We start from the raw sequence: 15,148 nt of genomic DNA, 5'->3' as shown, positions 1-15,148 counted from the left end.
CAGTAAATGGTAGAAACGCTCAGAAAATCAGGCAGAACCTTGTAAAGAAAGCCCTGTTCTGCTGAAGTCCCTACAATCCAAAATATCAAGTATTTCTCTCTCCGCAGATGTTGCCTGACCTGCTGAGCATTTCCAGCACTTTCTACTTAACTCTCCTCTGTTTTATTTGTGTTGTTTTCATATTAATAAACTCAATGTCATGAGTTTCTTAAATCAAACATATGCGTCTCTTGTACAATAAAGTCCTTGTACTCAGTATAATCTTTGTATCAGGTTCTCTCCCAGTCCAGACTCTGCACCTTATGTAGTCACACAAACAGCTGCTCAAAAGAATCACCCCCAGTTGTAAGCAGCCTCTTGCACACGGTTACAGGTGTACTTCCAGCTGGGCAGGGGTATGCATGAGCTAAATCAGTGGGATCTCCTGCAGCATGATCACAACTGGTCACATTCATTAAAATCCACACACCTGCACATGCATTTACTGAAATATATGATTACTGGTTAACTTTTAAATATTTGCCACTGATTGTAATGTGGTACCTTAGTCTTGAATGCCTAAACTTGTATATAATCCATACAGAGCAGAAGAAGCCCATCGAGTCTGCACTGACCCTCCTGAAGGGCATCCCATCCTCTAACCCTGTATTTCCCATGGCTGACCCACCTAGCCTGCTGGACATTATAGGCAATTTAGCACGGCCAATTTACCTAACCTGCACACCTCTGAAATATGGGAGGAATCTAGAGCACCCAGAGGAAACCCACTGAGCCACGGTGCTGCCTGGTAAGGGCAAGTCTTTGCTCCAATCACACCTCTTCTCTGCTACCCAAACTACCCCAAGTATCGCTCAGCGTTTTTATTTTGCCTTGGGATGGCATTGACTGGCTGTTGCTTATCCCCAATTGCCCTTGAACCAAGTGGCCATTTCAGAGGCCAGCTAAGAGTCAACTACATTGCTGTGGGTCTGCAGTCACATACAGGCCATACCAGACAGGGATGGCAGATTTCCTTCTCTAATGGACTTTAATGAACATTTGACAATTGATAATGGTTATATGGTCACCATTAGATTAGCTTTTTAATGCAGTTTTCTTTTATATTTTACATTGAAATTTTCTGTCTACCATGCTGGGATTTGAACTCATAACCACAGCTTGGGAGGGCCTATATTACTAATCCAGTAACATTACCACTGTGCTACAGTCTCCCCCAGTTATAGCATTCACTGTAAATTTAATCATTAAATAGTTACATAAAAAGATGCAAAGCACCACTTTAAAAGGAAGAATGAACAACAATACGCACGCTGGCCGAATGATCCATATCATTAACACACTCCACATCACGCACTCTCCAGATCAACACACACACACACACACACACACGCACACGCACCCACAGTGATTTCTTCCTCTCTAATAGACAATGTATTAAAATGCAGTAAGAAGCCAACAGATTAGCTGCACTCATTCAGCATGGAAAAGGTGCAACTCTACTAGAAAAGAAGATACAAGTCAGAATACAAAGCAAATATCAGGTTTTAACAACAGCAAAGGAATTATAAAGTTAAAACTGGGTTATAAAAGGATCATTGTTTGACAGTGAGGTTTAGAATGAATCAGGTGTAGCCATGCGTTTCCTCTTCTTATTTGCTTCAATAATAATTCTATCACTACCCTTCCTAATAGATGAGCAACATCTTCGATTGCAAACTCTACACTACATCTAAGGGACTGTAAACCAAAAATGATGGAACTTTTAATGCTTTGTTCAAGGTGACAGGTAATAATTTCACTCCCCTTTAGTCATATCTATACAGTGAGGAGTTGTGATCTCAGACGTACTGCCAGAAAAGGATGACAAAAACTAGCTTTCAAAAAAGGGAATCGGATAATCACTTTAAGTGGAAAAAAAAACACATATTCCCAGGACCTGTGGTGTGGTGTGGAATTAATTAGATAGCTCTTTCAAAAAGCCAGCATGTGTGCTGATGAGCTGAATGGCCACCAGAGAGCTGTATCATTCTTACATCAGAGTTCCCTATAAGTAATGTAATAAATCTCTGATATCGCTGAGCATTCTGTAATCACATTTATGTAGGATACTGAAATATACCAATACATTTCAACACAGTGTGAAACACACCAGAAATACTGAACCAAAACTATTGCAACTTCAGATACAAGATTGCTCTGCATACTACCTAGTTCCTACACTTGGGAAGCCTGTTTTGAACAACATTAAACCATCTCTCGAGGCTGTAACGGGATGTTAATTTTTTTTATATGCATTCAAGGGATGGGTGCATCACTGGCTGGGATGGCAACGTCCAATTCCTAGAAGATGGAATTGAGTAGTTAGCCATTTCGAAGTCAACCACGGGGTCTGGAGTTACACGTAGCTAAGTCCAGGTAAGGGCAGCAGTTATCCTCCCTGAGGGACATTAGAGAACCAAATGAGTTTCTGAGGAACACTCATTCAACCTGTAACATTAACTCGGATTTCTCATCACAGGTGCTGCCAGACCCATTGAGCTTTGCCAGCAATTTCTGTTTTTGTTTCTTATGGCTTTTATTTTATATATCATTTCGTTTTACCAACAGTGGTAGCATTTTCATTTGGCATCTTTTATTTCTCTAATTAACCTGCTTTGAGATGCTCTGACATACCTCTGGAGCAAGTGGGATTTGAACCCCTGGCTCAGAGGTAAGGACATTATCATCCTCAGCAACAACCCTCTCAGATAAAGTTTTTAATGACAATCGATCATGGTTTCACAGCTTTGATCAGACCTTTAATTCTAGATGCTGTTATGAAGATAGCACCTGCTGTGTTTGCCTCAAGTACTGAGTCACCCCTGACTACTAGGTAAAAACAATGACTGCAGATGCTGAAAACCAAATATTGGATTAGTGGTGCTGGAAGAGCACAGCAGTTCAGGCAGCACCACTAATCCACCCCTGACTACTGTCAGCCCAAGTGCATTTTAAACACAGGTGGATGATCCAGATTGCTGTTCCCATCCATTACTGCAATGTGGATTTAGGATGTGCTGGAATCCCTCTGATTAAATACCAAAAACTGGGGGTTCACATGTGGAGTATGGACTAGGTACAAAGAGATAAACCCATGGAGGATCCTCCCAGCCAGAATCAGCAACCTTTGAGATTAGGTGCTGATGGGAAGTGTGGACCAAGTGTGAAACCTTCTGATGATCGTGGGTAGTGTCTGGTCTTCATTAGGAATGGATGCATCATTGTATATTAAGCGTCTGATGGCGCCCAGTGCTGCTTATACAACGACATAATCATCAGGGACTACTAAATAAAAAGAGCTGTGGATGCTGGAAATCAAACAACAACAGAAATTGCTGGAAAAAGTTCAGCAGGTCTGGCAGCATCTGTGGAGAGAAACAGTTCTGAGGGAGGCTCACTGGACCCGAAACGTAACTCTGCTTTCTCTCCACAGATGCTGCCAGACCTGCTGAGCTTTTTCCAGCTATTCCTGTTGTTGTTGTTGTTAATCACTGGGGACTGTTGTTTCTGCTGCTGGCCATAGGAGGGAGAATTTCCTGTAACTTTCAGCCTGTGATTTATATTCTTCCAATAAATATTAATTAAATTGCTTTTAACCATTGAAAATAATGAGAAGATCACACAGACAGACGACAAAGATGCCACTGTTTGTAAATTAATCCCAGACAATAATTTGTGGATTAACTGGGAGCTGGGTCTAATGCCCGACAACCAGATGGAGACATTCCCTGAAATAAAGCCAGAAAGTGCTGGGAATACTCAGTGGTCTGGAAGTGAAAAGAAACAGCAAACATTTTGAACAGCTTCATTTTGAGTCAAAAGTGACATTTTGACTCCAAATTTAACTCTCTCTCTTTCTCTTTCTCCACAGATCCTGCCAGACTTACTGAGACTTTCCAACAATTTATAATTTTATCTCAAGTTTCCAGCATCAGCAGTGTGTTATTTCTACTTGACATTTCCTTGGCTGTTACTGATCCTGTTATACAGACAGCAATAACACCAAATTAGAGATCAGGACCTCATTCTCTACAACTTGATGTGACTTTTCCTAAAGCTTTTTAACTGTAACTGCTGATGGAAAAAAATATTCTACTCCAAAACTAAACGAAGGATGAGATTCAGATAAGAGCTCAATATAGGAAATGGAACAAAGTTCTTAGAAGTAGGAAGCTGAATTTACCAACTATTTTCTCTCCATTTGAGTTAGACACCTTTTGAGAACAATTGTTCAAACCAAAATAAACAAGATATAAACCTCCCATCTATAGAATCCATCTACCAGGCCCACTGTCAAGGAAAGGCCGCCAGCATTCTCCAAGATCCATCCCACCCTGACAAAGTTTTTGTACAACCTCTACCATCGGGGAGAAGGTACAGAAGCCTGAACACATGCACCAGCTGGTTTCAAAACAGTTTCTTACCCCACTGTTGTTAGAATACCGAATGGACTCACAAACTCTTAACATTCGCCTGTACCTGTGTTTTGGTTTTTGCCACTGTTTACCTATTATTTACTTACCTATGCTACTTAACTCTGTGATCTGCCTGTATTGCTCACAAGACAAAGCTTTTCACTGTGCCTCGGTACACATGACAATAAATTCAATTCAAATCAAAATGCCTTGTAACTTGACTAAGCATTCATTATTTTATATAAACATCCACTCGAAACAGAGATAGCTGCATTACACTATTTTCTTAGTGCATTTATGGCAATGAAGTGGTTTCACATGGTGGTAGTTACAATAGTCCTACCTTTGGGCTCGGAACATGACAGCATCCCGTAACCTAGTGCAGAGTTTATCTTTGACTGTCTGTTTCCATGTTCAGGGGGTTTGATGCAAGTTGAACAGGTTAATGCTTTATAATGAGACACTGTGATTTATCTTTACTTTTGAGAGGAACTGAGAGTGAGAAAAATGAGAATTCCCGACTGGATGTGTGGGCATGTTGGGTGTGCGTGCTCTGCATGCGTTTGTGTCTGTGTATGTATGAGTGCGTGAGACAGCAAGTGAGCCAGACAGACAATATCCTTGTCAATATAGAGCCTGCTGATAGTCAGTAGGTGGACACACAGCTTCATAATGGAGGCAGGCAGAAGCTGTCTGCTGGTGTGGGGCTGGGATGGGAGGAATAAAAGGAAAGTAATTGGAGCAGAAAGCTAATTAAATTTTCTGCAAAATAGGAGCTGGTCTCCCCACAGATAACAACGACTGCAGAAACAAAGAAACTGAACTGAAACCAGGGGACCCCCACCAGTAATCTCCACAGTCTGTCCTGATTACTATCGTGTTATTAACTTCAGGCTGTACTAAGGACATAATTATTAAAGCATGGCACAATACCTACTTATAGTCAACAACTTGCTTGGACCTGAAACTGTGACCGTCAGAAAAATACATTCCTGTGCATCAGGTGACTCAGTGTCAGATGTATCACCTGCAGCACTTGCTGATGCCACCACAGTTTCTGGGACTTTGCAGAGAGCGGTGAAACACACAAAATAATTCCAGACTCTTTGAAGTGGTACAATCGCTACACGGGCTGCAATTGTCTCTGCAACTATAAAAACAAATGAGATTTCAACAATCCTGTTCCATTGGAAGCCCAGGCCAGCGGACGGTGCCTGCCCTAGTGCTGACTGGCCAGGCTATTCAGGTTAATGGGAATCTGATACTCTCTATGATGAACATGATTCATTAGGCAAAATCTCAGCTGTCATCCACTAGATGCTGTTTGTGGAATACAGGAACTCCCTCAGGAGGGTAAAGCAAAGGATGTTCCTGCTGAATGATAGTCTTTATCATATGTCCAGGCCCAACAAGCATAGCTAAGATCGCTGTGGAACAGGCTTACAATGTGAAATAGCTGTGCAGACTGCAAGGTGCCCCGTGGCAATTTCTAATAAAGTGAAGACCTCTCTCGCGGGGTAACCCTACCCTGGGCCCTAATAATTGCTGATTGGAAGGCAACAGTTAACTCCTGGGGCGGCAGTCATATTCTTACAGACTTCCTCTAGGCATTCACATGCAGTCCACTAAGTGAAAGGGAAAACCACAATTGATTTCTGCAATAACGCCTTCTCCTGCATGTTTTCTGCTTTTACAAGCACAGATTTCTTTTGTTTTCTGATTCTATGCCTTTCTTCAGAATATTTACAACTCTGCTTCACTCTGTGCCACTACATGTTCTTGCTCCTTACATCTTGTCATCCTTTTCCTCACAGTCAGCCTCTCTGTAATGTTGATGAGGTGTTACAGGAGCCTCCAGCACAGAGTTTCATGTGATGGTTTCTCTGATGTCGGGTGCGGTGAAATGGCTCTCTCTGCACTCAGTCTAAACCCGTGCAACAGCTGCAATGTACAGTCAGGGTCTTTCAGCACCACAACCTGCTTTAGACACTTAACAGGTTCATTAGAATTTAACCCACATCACCTGTCTGACAGTCACAGAGATGTACAGCACGGAAACAGACCCTTCGATCCAACTCATCCATGTCGCCCCAATATCCTGAATAAATCTAGTCCCATTTGCCGGCATTTTCCCCATATCCCTCGAAACCCTTCCTATTCATATACCCATCCAGATCCCTTTTCAATGGTGTAATTGTACCAGTCTCCACCACTTCCTCTGGCAGCTCATTCCACACACGCATCACCCTCTGCATGAAAACATTTGTCCCTTAGATCCCCTTTAAATTGTTCCCCTCTCACCTTAAACCTAGGTCCCTCTAACTTTGGACTCCCGAATCCTAGGGAAAAGACTTTGCCTATTTACTCTATCCATGCCCCTCATGATTTTATAAACCTCTATAAGCATCCTCTGATGCTCCAGGGAAAACAGGCCTAGCCTAGTCAACCTCTCCCTGCAGCTCAAATCCTCCAACCCTGGCAACGTCTTTTCTGAACCCTTTGAAGTTTGACATCTTTCTTACAGCAGGGAGACCAGGACTGAACACAATATTGGGAAGAAGGCTGCTGTAATTTCAATCTCAACCTCAATATATCCCAGAGCAGGAAAACGAGTGTGTATGCTGCATCATTCATCTGGCTTCAAACAACCAAATCTGTGAGGGGGATCAATGTGTGCACCGCACTTTGCTTCAAAGCCTTGCCAGTCTCCATTACAATTCACAAATAAAGAAATAAGGAAAAGAATTCCTAATAAGTTTAGTATAAGTCACTGAATCCACAATCTTTGTATTGTATGCTGTGCTTTGGATAAACACATCTTCTGAAAGCATGGCCAAGGCTAACAGTCAGTCCTGACTTCATCAGCACCTTGATTGCATCTAACTAAAGAATAATGGAGACCTGACTGGCCTAAATGAAGTGAGGGATTTTCTTTTCAACTCTGTAATCAGAGTTTGAAACTAGCTCAGAGGTGCATTTTAAGGAGGGTGTATGGCTGGAATTTGGTCAATGTTAAGTTGATGGGATGAAGGTCAGAGAAGACCAACATTTATAGAAACACGGACAGGTTCCAGCACAGGAAGAGGTCATTCGGCCCTCAAGTCCATGCCAACCATTTGCCAGTGAGTCTAGCCCCAAGCCACAGCCATTTCCCTGCACCCCAGCAAATTCCTCTCTCTTCAGGCGATTATCCAATTTGTTTTTGAAAGCCTCAATGGAGTCTACCACAAACACATTCTAGGGCAATCCTAAACTCGCTGCATAAATACTTCTCCTTGTGTTGCGATTGCTTCTTTCACCAATCATTAAATTAGCAATATCTCGCCCTGGATCCTTCCCTCAATAGGAACAGTTCTATGTGGTTTGTCAGACCCTTCATCCACCCTCTTCTGAGCTTTGCCTTCTTGCCCCTGTTTCTTCAGTCTATCCGTGTAACTGAAGTTTATCACCCCTGCAAACATTTTTGTAAATTTCTTTCTGCACCCTCTCCAGTGCCTTTACATCTTCCATAACATGCAGTGCCCAGAGTTTAGACACATTACTCCAGTTAAAGGCTGTTAAATGCCAGTAAAGTACCCAGTCACTGACAAATGGTTACAAACTAGAAAGTAAAGACCACAATGGAACAGTGGAAATATGCTCTTGAGGATGGAGTAGAAATACATTAATGGAAATTGGAGAAAAGGGTCAAATCCTCATTACAATCGGTGTAAATAAAAGTGTATTAATCATTGTGTACTTAAAACTCTCAATAAAATTAATGACTGAACACTTGGTACATTAGACAGTAATAGAACTATTATAATTTAGCTAAGTGCTTAGTGTTAAATGCTGCATGTTAAGCCTAATTATGAATTTCAATACATTTGAGAGTGCTCTGTAACTTACACTGTTAGAACTCCGTTATTGAAATGATACAGGGAGGGTGCACAAGAAACAGCAGAAGACCATTCTTTCCAACAAACTTGCTCTGTCATTCACTGGATTTCCTCCCTCAATATCACTTCCTTGCCTGAATCTTATCTCCCTTGATTCTCCTAATATCCAAACTCAAAACATAATGACTAAATACCCACAACCTTCTGGGGTAGGGAACTTCAAAGATTCATCACCCTCTGAGTGAAGACTTTTTTTTCCTCAGCTCAGTCCTAAATGGACAAAGGATCATCCTGAGTCCATGGGTCCTAACTCTGGAGTTTCCAGCCAAGGCAAGCAGCTTTTCAACAATTACCCCGGCCGATGTTTTTAAATCCTCCTTTCACAAAATTACCTTATTCATCAAAACTTCAGAAAGTACTGATCTATTTTACTCAATCTCTCCCCAACGCACGGTTCTCTCAATCCAGGAGCTAATCTAGTGACCTTGATGAATGCTCTCAAAGGCAATCAGATCTATCCAAAGATACAGAAACCAAAACTATAAACAGTCCTCCAGGATAGATCTCAAAGAACCAAACAACTGCAGCAACATTTATTTACTCTCATACTCCACCCCCTTTACAGTGAGGGCCAATCATTCATCTTTCTAATTGTCCGCTGTCATCTTCATGCAGACTGTGTGTTTCATGTACACAGATACACAACTCTCTCTGTGCACCAACGTTTGATGCTCATTCCATTCAAACAAACGTTTCTCTAGCTTTCCTGCCAAAGTGAATCACCTTGTGTTTCTCCATAATTCATTCAAATTGTCTACTCCCTCAATTTTTCTATCTTCCTTTGTAAAGTCCTGGCACTCTCCCCAGTTTACCTTCCAACTTGGCTGGGCTCTGTATGATCTTGGATTCATTTAAATAACATTGTACCTGTGGGTAAGGACAAAGGGTCAAAGATTTCCAGCTTTGCTTGTGAGCTCTCCTGAACTGCCTGGCACACACCCACACCTTGATGCTGATCCTGACCAGGAATCAGACCTACACCACTCCTAGATCCAAGGGGTATGACTGCCTCCTGGGTTAAAGATCCACTGAAATTACGTAAAATTATCAAAGACATGGCCTGAAAGGTAGATCATTTTTTTTTAATTAGAGGAGAGATAGCAACAAGGCAAAGAGGTGCAGTATAACTTTTGTAGTTGAGAACAAGTCCCAGTGGATGATGTGGCGGCCAGTGTTGGACTGGGGTGGACATTGTCAGAAGTCACATGACACCAGGTTATAGTCAAACAGGTTTATTTAAAATCACAAAGTTTCAGCGCTCTGCCCCTTTGTCAGGTGGTGACTTCACCTGGTGTTGGCGTGACTTCTGACTCCGTGGATTAGAAAAGGGGACCTAATGGAAGTTAGTTTGGACTCAGAGGATGGGGGCCATAGGTGGACCATGGCCAAGAGAGAAATAAGGCAATTGGGTGGGGTGGGGGGGGAAGAGAGCAAGTGGGGGAAGAGACAGAGATAGAGAGAGAGAGAGAGAGACAGAAAGACAGACACAAACAGAAGGACAGAGAGAGAGACAGAAGAATAGAGACAGAGATACACACAGAGAGACATACACAGACAGAGGGAAGAACAGAGAGAGGGAGAGAGAGAGACGGACAGACAGACAGAAGGATAGAAACAGATAGAGAGAGAGACACACAGAGACAGAGAAAGTGGTGGTGGGGGGGGGGGGGGGGAAAGAGGGGAGAGAAATGAAGAGAGAGAAAGACAGGTAGAGAGATAGAGGGAAAGAGCTGATAAACAGCTTATGCCTGAACTTTCCTGCTCCTTGGATGCTGCCTGACCTGCTGTGCTTTTCCAGCATCACACTTTTTGACTCTGATATCCAGTGTCTGCAGTCCTCACTTCCTCCAGGAAAGAGAGAAAGTGCTTCTTTACTGTTTGAACAGAATGGTGGGATCTTTAAGACCCATCCTGAATGATGTCAGTCACTGGACAGTTGTCTGAAGAATGCAACTACCATTCACTCCTTCAGCTCGGGTTCAACTTTAATTATGTATTCAAAGCCTTTCGTGGATTTGAGACCACAATCGTCTAGCGCGGATTTTCAGTCTAATGGAGGTGAATGAGCACAACTTAAGGGTAATGAAGCAACCAGGGAGTATGTAGATTGTAAAATTTTAAATATATCTTAACAGCAACACTGCTGAGTACTGGGAAATTCTAACTTCCATTCTCTCATCCCCAGTATCCACTTGATAGGGCTGGATACGTGACTGTTTCCTAGCCCAGTGATGCTTCACAGTTAGCCTGGAGCCAGTAATACTCCAGCACGGGGCTTCCCAAAAGTTGGGCCATAAATTAAAATTCTACTGAGAGGCAGTAATGGTCAGGACAGGACTCCAGCTATCTCCCAGGTCTTCACCTCTAACCTCCCAGTTTTCACTAAGGGGGCACGATCAGATTAGATTAGATTCCCTACAGTGTGAAAACAGGCCCTTCGGCCCAACAAATCCACACCGACCCTCTGAAGAGTAACCCACCCAGACCCATTTCCCTCTGACTAATGCACCTAACACTATGGGCAATTTAGCATGGCCAATTCACCTGACCCGCACATCTTTGGATTGTGGGAGGAAACCCATGTTGACGTGGGGAGAACGTGCAAACTTCAGGGTTTGCGGGCAGCACGGTGGCTCAGTGGTTAGCACTGCTGCCTCACAGCGCCAGGGACCCAGGTTCGATTCTAGCCTCGGGCAACTGTGTGGAGTTTGCACATTCTCCCCGTGTCTGCGTGGGTTTCCTCCGGGTGCTCTGGTTTCCTCCCACAATCCAAAGATGTGCAGGTCAGGTGAATTGGCCATGCTAAATTGCCCATTGTGTTAGGTACATTAGTCAGAGGGAAATGTAGGAAATGGGTTTGGGTGGGTTACTCTTCGGAGAGTTGGTGTGGAATAGTTGGGCCGATTGGGTGCAGGCAAGTGGGACTAGAGTAGCTTATATATCTGACTGTCATGGATGAGTTAGAGTGAAGGGTCTGTTTCTGAGTTGTATATCTCTATGAATCCTTGATAAAAGATGTGGATAAAATAGACATGGAACGGGATGCTTCCTCTTGTGGGGCATTCTAGGATGAGAGGTCATAGTCTTAGGGTAAGGGGTAGCAAATTTAAAACAGAGTCGAGGAGAAACCATTCCTCCCAAAGGGTTGTGAACCTATGGAATTCACAACCCCAAAGTATCGTGGAAGCTGGGACAGTGATTAAATTTAAGGATGAGTTAGAAAAAAATTTTAATTGGTAATGGGTTGAAGGAATATGGAGAGAAGGCAGGAAAATAGGGGTGGGAAACATATCAACCATGATCAAATGGCAGAACAGACTTGATGGGCCAAATGGCCTAATTCTGCTCCTATAAATTCTGGACTTGTACAGCGATTGCTGCAGACAAAACCGCAGCACTCTGGTAAACTGACGCAGCCGGGATGAGTCTCTCTCACACACACAGTACATTATTGCTTACGGTTCCCAGATGTAGGCTATTGAGGACCAACAAAATGCTTAGTAATTGCAGCTGATTAATAAAGTATAACTTGTTTTATTTCTGGGACTACAATCACAATCAGGTGGTTTTCAGAACTTAAAATGATCTTCCAAGTTAATTTTTGTAATATTCTTTTCTGCCATATAAATTCATGTGAACATTAGATTAGATTTTCCACAAATTATATTCGTATATAAATGGAGTTTGTTGGTGTCCAACTTCACAATGCTAGGATTGATTTACTCCCTCAGAAAGCTGCAAATCAACTTGCACCGAGCTGTGTGCTGCAGTATTATAGTTTATAACAAGAATCACACATCGCAGTGTTAATGTAATTGAATCTCGATGAAAAAGGCATTTGCAAGGGTAGATATAGATAAACTCTTCTCCGCTACAGATAGAGAATAATTAGGTCCAACTTCAATATTAGAGAAATGACATTTCAGAATCAAATCCAGAAGCATTTTTTCATAGGAGAATATTGGGAATCTGATTTAGATTTAGATTTAAAATCTGAAACTCTGCCTCCACTCCATACTATAGGGTTTTGGATGTTGGAGGACAATTGAAATGCTAATATTCCAGTTGATAGATTTTTATGCAGGTGAAGGTAGCGAGTGGAATGGGGCTGATTACAGATGGTCCACTGAAGACAGAATGGGCTTAAACAGCTAAGAGGCTGAAGTCTGTCCCACTGCACCACTTTGTATCAGAATCTCGAGGAACAGTAATAAGAGACAGAAGGGTTGGGGAGAGTCACTCACATTCACAGAAGACATGGCCTTTGGTAAACCGATGGAGAGAAGAAAAAAATCATCAGGGTCAGTTTGTATTGTAGCCTTCTGAGTATGATGGCTGGCAGAGTGCTGAATGAAACTATTCAGCTTTTTATTACTAAAGACAAGTGGTTTCAGAAGCCTGTAAAAATAGGTTCTGATAAAATTGTTTCACACTGAAGAACTGATTTCACCTTTGCACACCGTGAAGCCGAGAATATTGACTGCAGCCTGTGTGTATTCAATCTGGAGTTTTTAATTGGGCTAAACACTGAGATTTCCTGTTGCAGTAATCTCCGTCTTATCCTGTTCTCATTATACAACATTGCAATGGAAACAGGAAGTGTGTTCAGAGATACCGGGAAGATATACAGTATTTAGTTTCCAATCTGGAGCAGTTGTGGCCACTGGAGACTACCCCAAAAACTGGATTGGGACTCAATGCTGCTCCTATATCCATAAACAAGGTGAACTCCAAGGAACGTAGGTAAAATTTGTAGATGATACCAAATTGGAGCATATAACCCATGATGCTGAGTATTGGAGTTGGGAAACCATGTTGTGGCTGTAGAGGACATTGGTTAGGTCATTTTTGGAATACTGTGTGCAATTCTGGTCTCCTTCCAGAAAAGGTTTACAAGGATGTTGCCAGGGTTGGAGGGTTTGAGCTACAGAGAGAGGTTGACTAGGCTAGAGCTGTTTTCCTTGGAGAGTCAGAGGCTGAGGGGTGACCTTATAGAAGGGCATGGATAGGCTAAATAGACAAGGTCTTTTCCCTGGGGTGGGAGAGTCCAGAACTAGAGGCATAGGCTTAGGGTGAGTGGGGAAAGACATAAAAGAGACCTAAGGGGCAACGTTTTCACACAGAGGGTGGTGCATGTATGGAATGAGCTGCCAGAGGATATGGTGGAGACTGGTACAATTGCAACATTTAAGAGGCTTCTGGATGGGTATATGAATAGGAAGGGTTTGGAGGGAGATGGACTGGATGCAGGCAAGTGGGACTAGATTAGCTTATATATCTGACTGTCATGGATGAGTTGGAGTGAAGGGTCTGTTTCTGAGTTGTATATCTCTATGAATCCTTGCAGGTGGACACGGCACGGTTTGTGAGGGTTTTGAATGATTTGGACCCAGCAACATATTTCCAAGTCAGTGAGTGGCTTGGAGGGAAACTTGCAGGGAGTGGTATTCCTATGGATCTGCTGTCCCTTGTCCTTCTAGATGTTAGAAGTCACTGGTTTGGAAATGCTGTTCAAGAGACTTTGCCAAGTTACTGCACCCAGCTGACAGTGTGTGGTGCAGCAGGAATGAATGCCTAAACTTGTGGCGAGATCTCAATGAAGCAGGCTGTTGCTCAGGTGTTGCTGGATCTGAGTTCATCAAGGCAAGTTGAGAGTGTTTAAAAAAAATAAAGTCAAGCGAGAAAACTTGCTACCATATGGAATGGTTGAAGCAGTCCATCATTTGTGGAATTTTTGGCGAGACCAGCATTTATTGCCCATCTGCAATCCCTAGAGAATAAACCACATTGCTGTGGGTGTGGAATCACATGGAGGTCTGACCAGGTAAGGGTAGAAACTGTAAGAAGTGCAGATGCTGTCAATCAGAAACAAAAATGGAAATAGCTGGAAAAGCTCAGCAGGTCTGGCAGCATCTGTGGAGAGAAATCAGACTTAATGTTTTGGATTGAGTGACCCATCTTCAGAACTGATGGTTGCTTGGAAAATGTTGGCTTAGATGCATAAGATAGAGTAGGGCGGGGGTGAATAGATAAGGAGTAAATGATAGGGGGAAATAGAGCCCAAAGAGGGAGAAGAATAGTTGGATAGACAAAGGAGTGGATAACGATCCGGCTGGGAGGGTGAATCGCTGTTAATGGAGACCGTTAGTGGCGAACAATAGGTTGTGTTTAATAGCAAGTAAGGGAGGCATATCTCCTTCCCTAATTGGGTGGCACGGTGGTTCAGCGGTTAGCACTGCAGCCTCACAGCACCAGGATCCCAGGCTTGATTCCAGCCTCGGGTGACTGTCTGTGTGCACATTCTCCCAGTGTCCCTGTGGGTTTGCTCCGGTTTCCTCCCACAGTCCAAAAACGTGCGGGCCAGGCGAACTGGCCATGCTAAATTGCCCGTAGTGTTAGGTGCATTAGTCAGAGGGAAATGGGTCTGGGTGGGTTACTCTTCGGAGGGTCGGTGTGGACTGGTTGGGCCGAAGGGCCTGTTTCCACACTGTAGGGAATCTAATCTAATCTAATGGACATTAATGAACCCGGATGGGTTTGTATGATGATTAACAGTTGTTACCATCATCATTTTTAAAAACTGAATTGAAATTTCAATATCTGCAACCATGGAATTTGAGGTACATGAAACCAGCAACCAAATGAGCTGGTGAATTACTTGTTATTTTATGTAACCTGTTACAATTTTTGGATTTTCTTCTGCTGAGGTAAATTTCACACACTTTTATCTGATCTGCTGCCACCAATTTGACAGTA

General features: G+C 42.9%; 1 protein-coding gene across 5 annotated transcripts in view; it reads right to left on the bottom strand.

The window, feature by feature from the left end:
* Positions 1-15,148, bottom strand: part of nectin1b (nectin cell adhesion molecule 1b) — a 541,045-nt gene that overhangs the window by 319,609 nt on the left and 206,288 nt on the right. The gene's annotated exons all lie outside the window — the stretch shown is intronic.

This window comes from Chiloscyllium punctatum, chromosome 23, assembly GCF_047496795.1.
Source record: "Chiloscyllium punctatum isolate Juve2018m chromosome 23, sChiPun1.3, whole genome shotgun sequence".
In the NCBI taxonomy this organism is placed as follows: Eukaryota; Metazoa; Chordata; class Chondrichthyes; order Orectolobiformes; family Hemiscylliidae; genus Chiloscyllium; species Chiloscyllium punctatum.
Note: the sequence above shows the minus strand (reverse complement) of the source record. Positions and strands in the feature narration are given on the sequence as shown.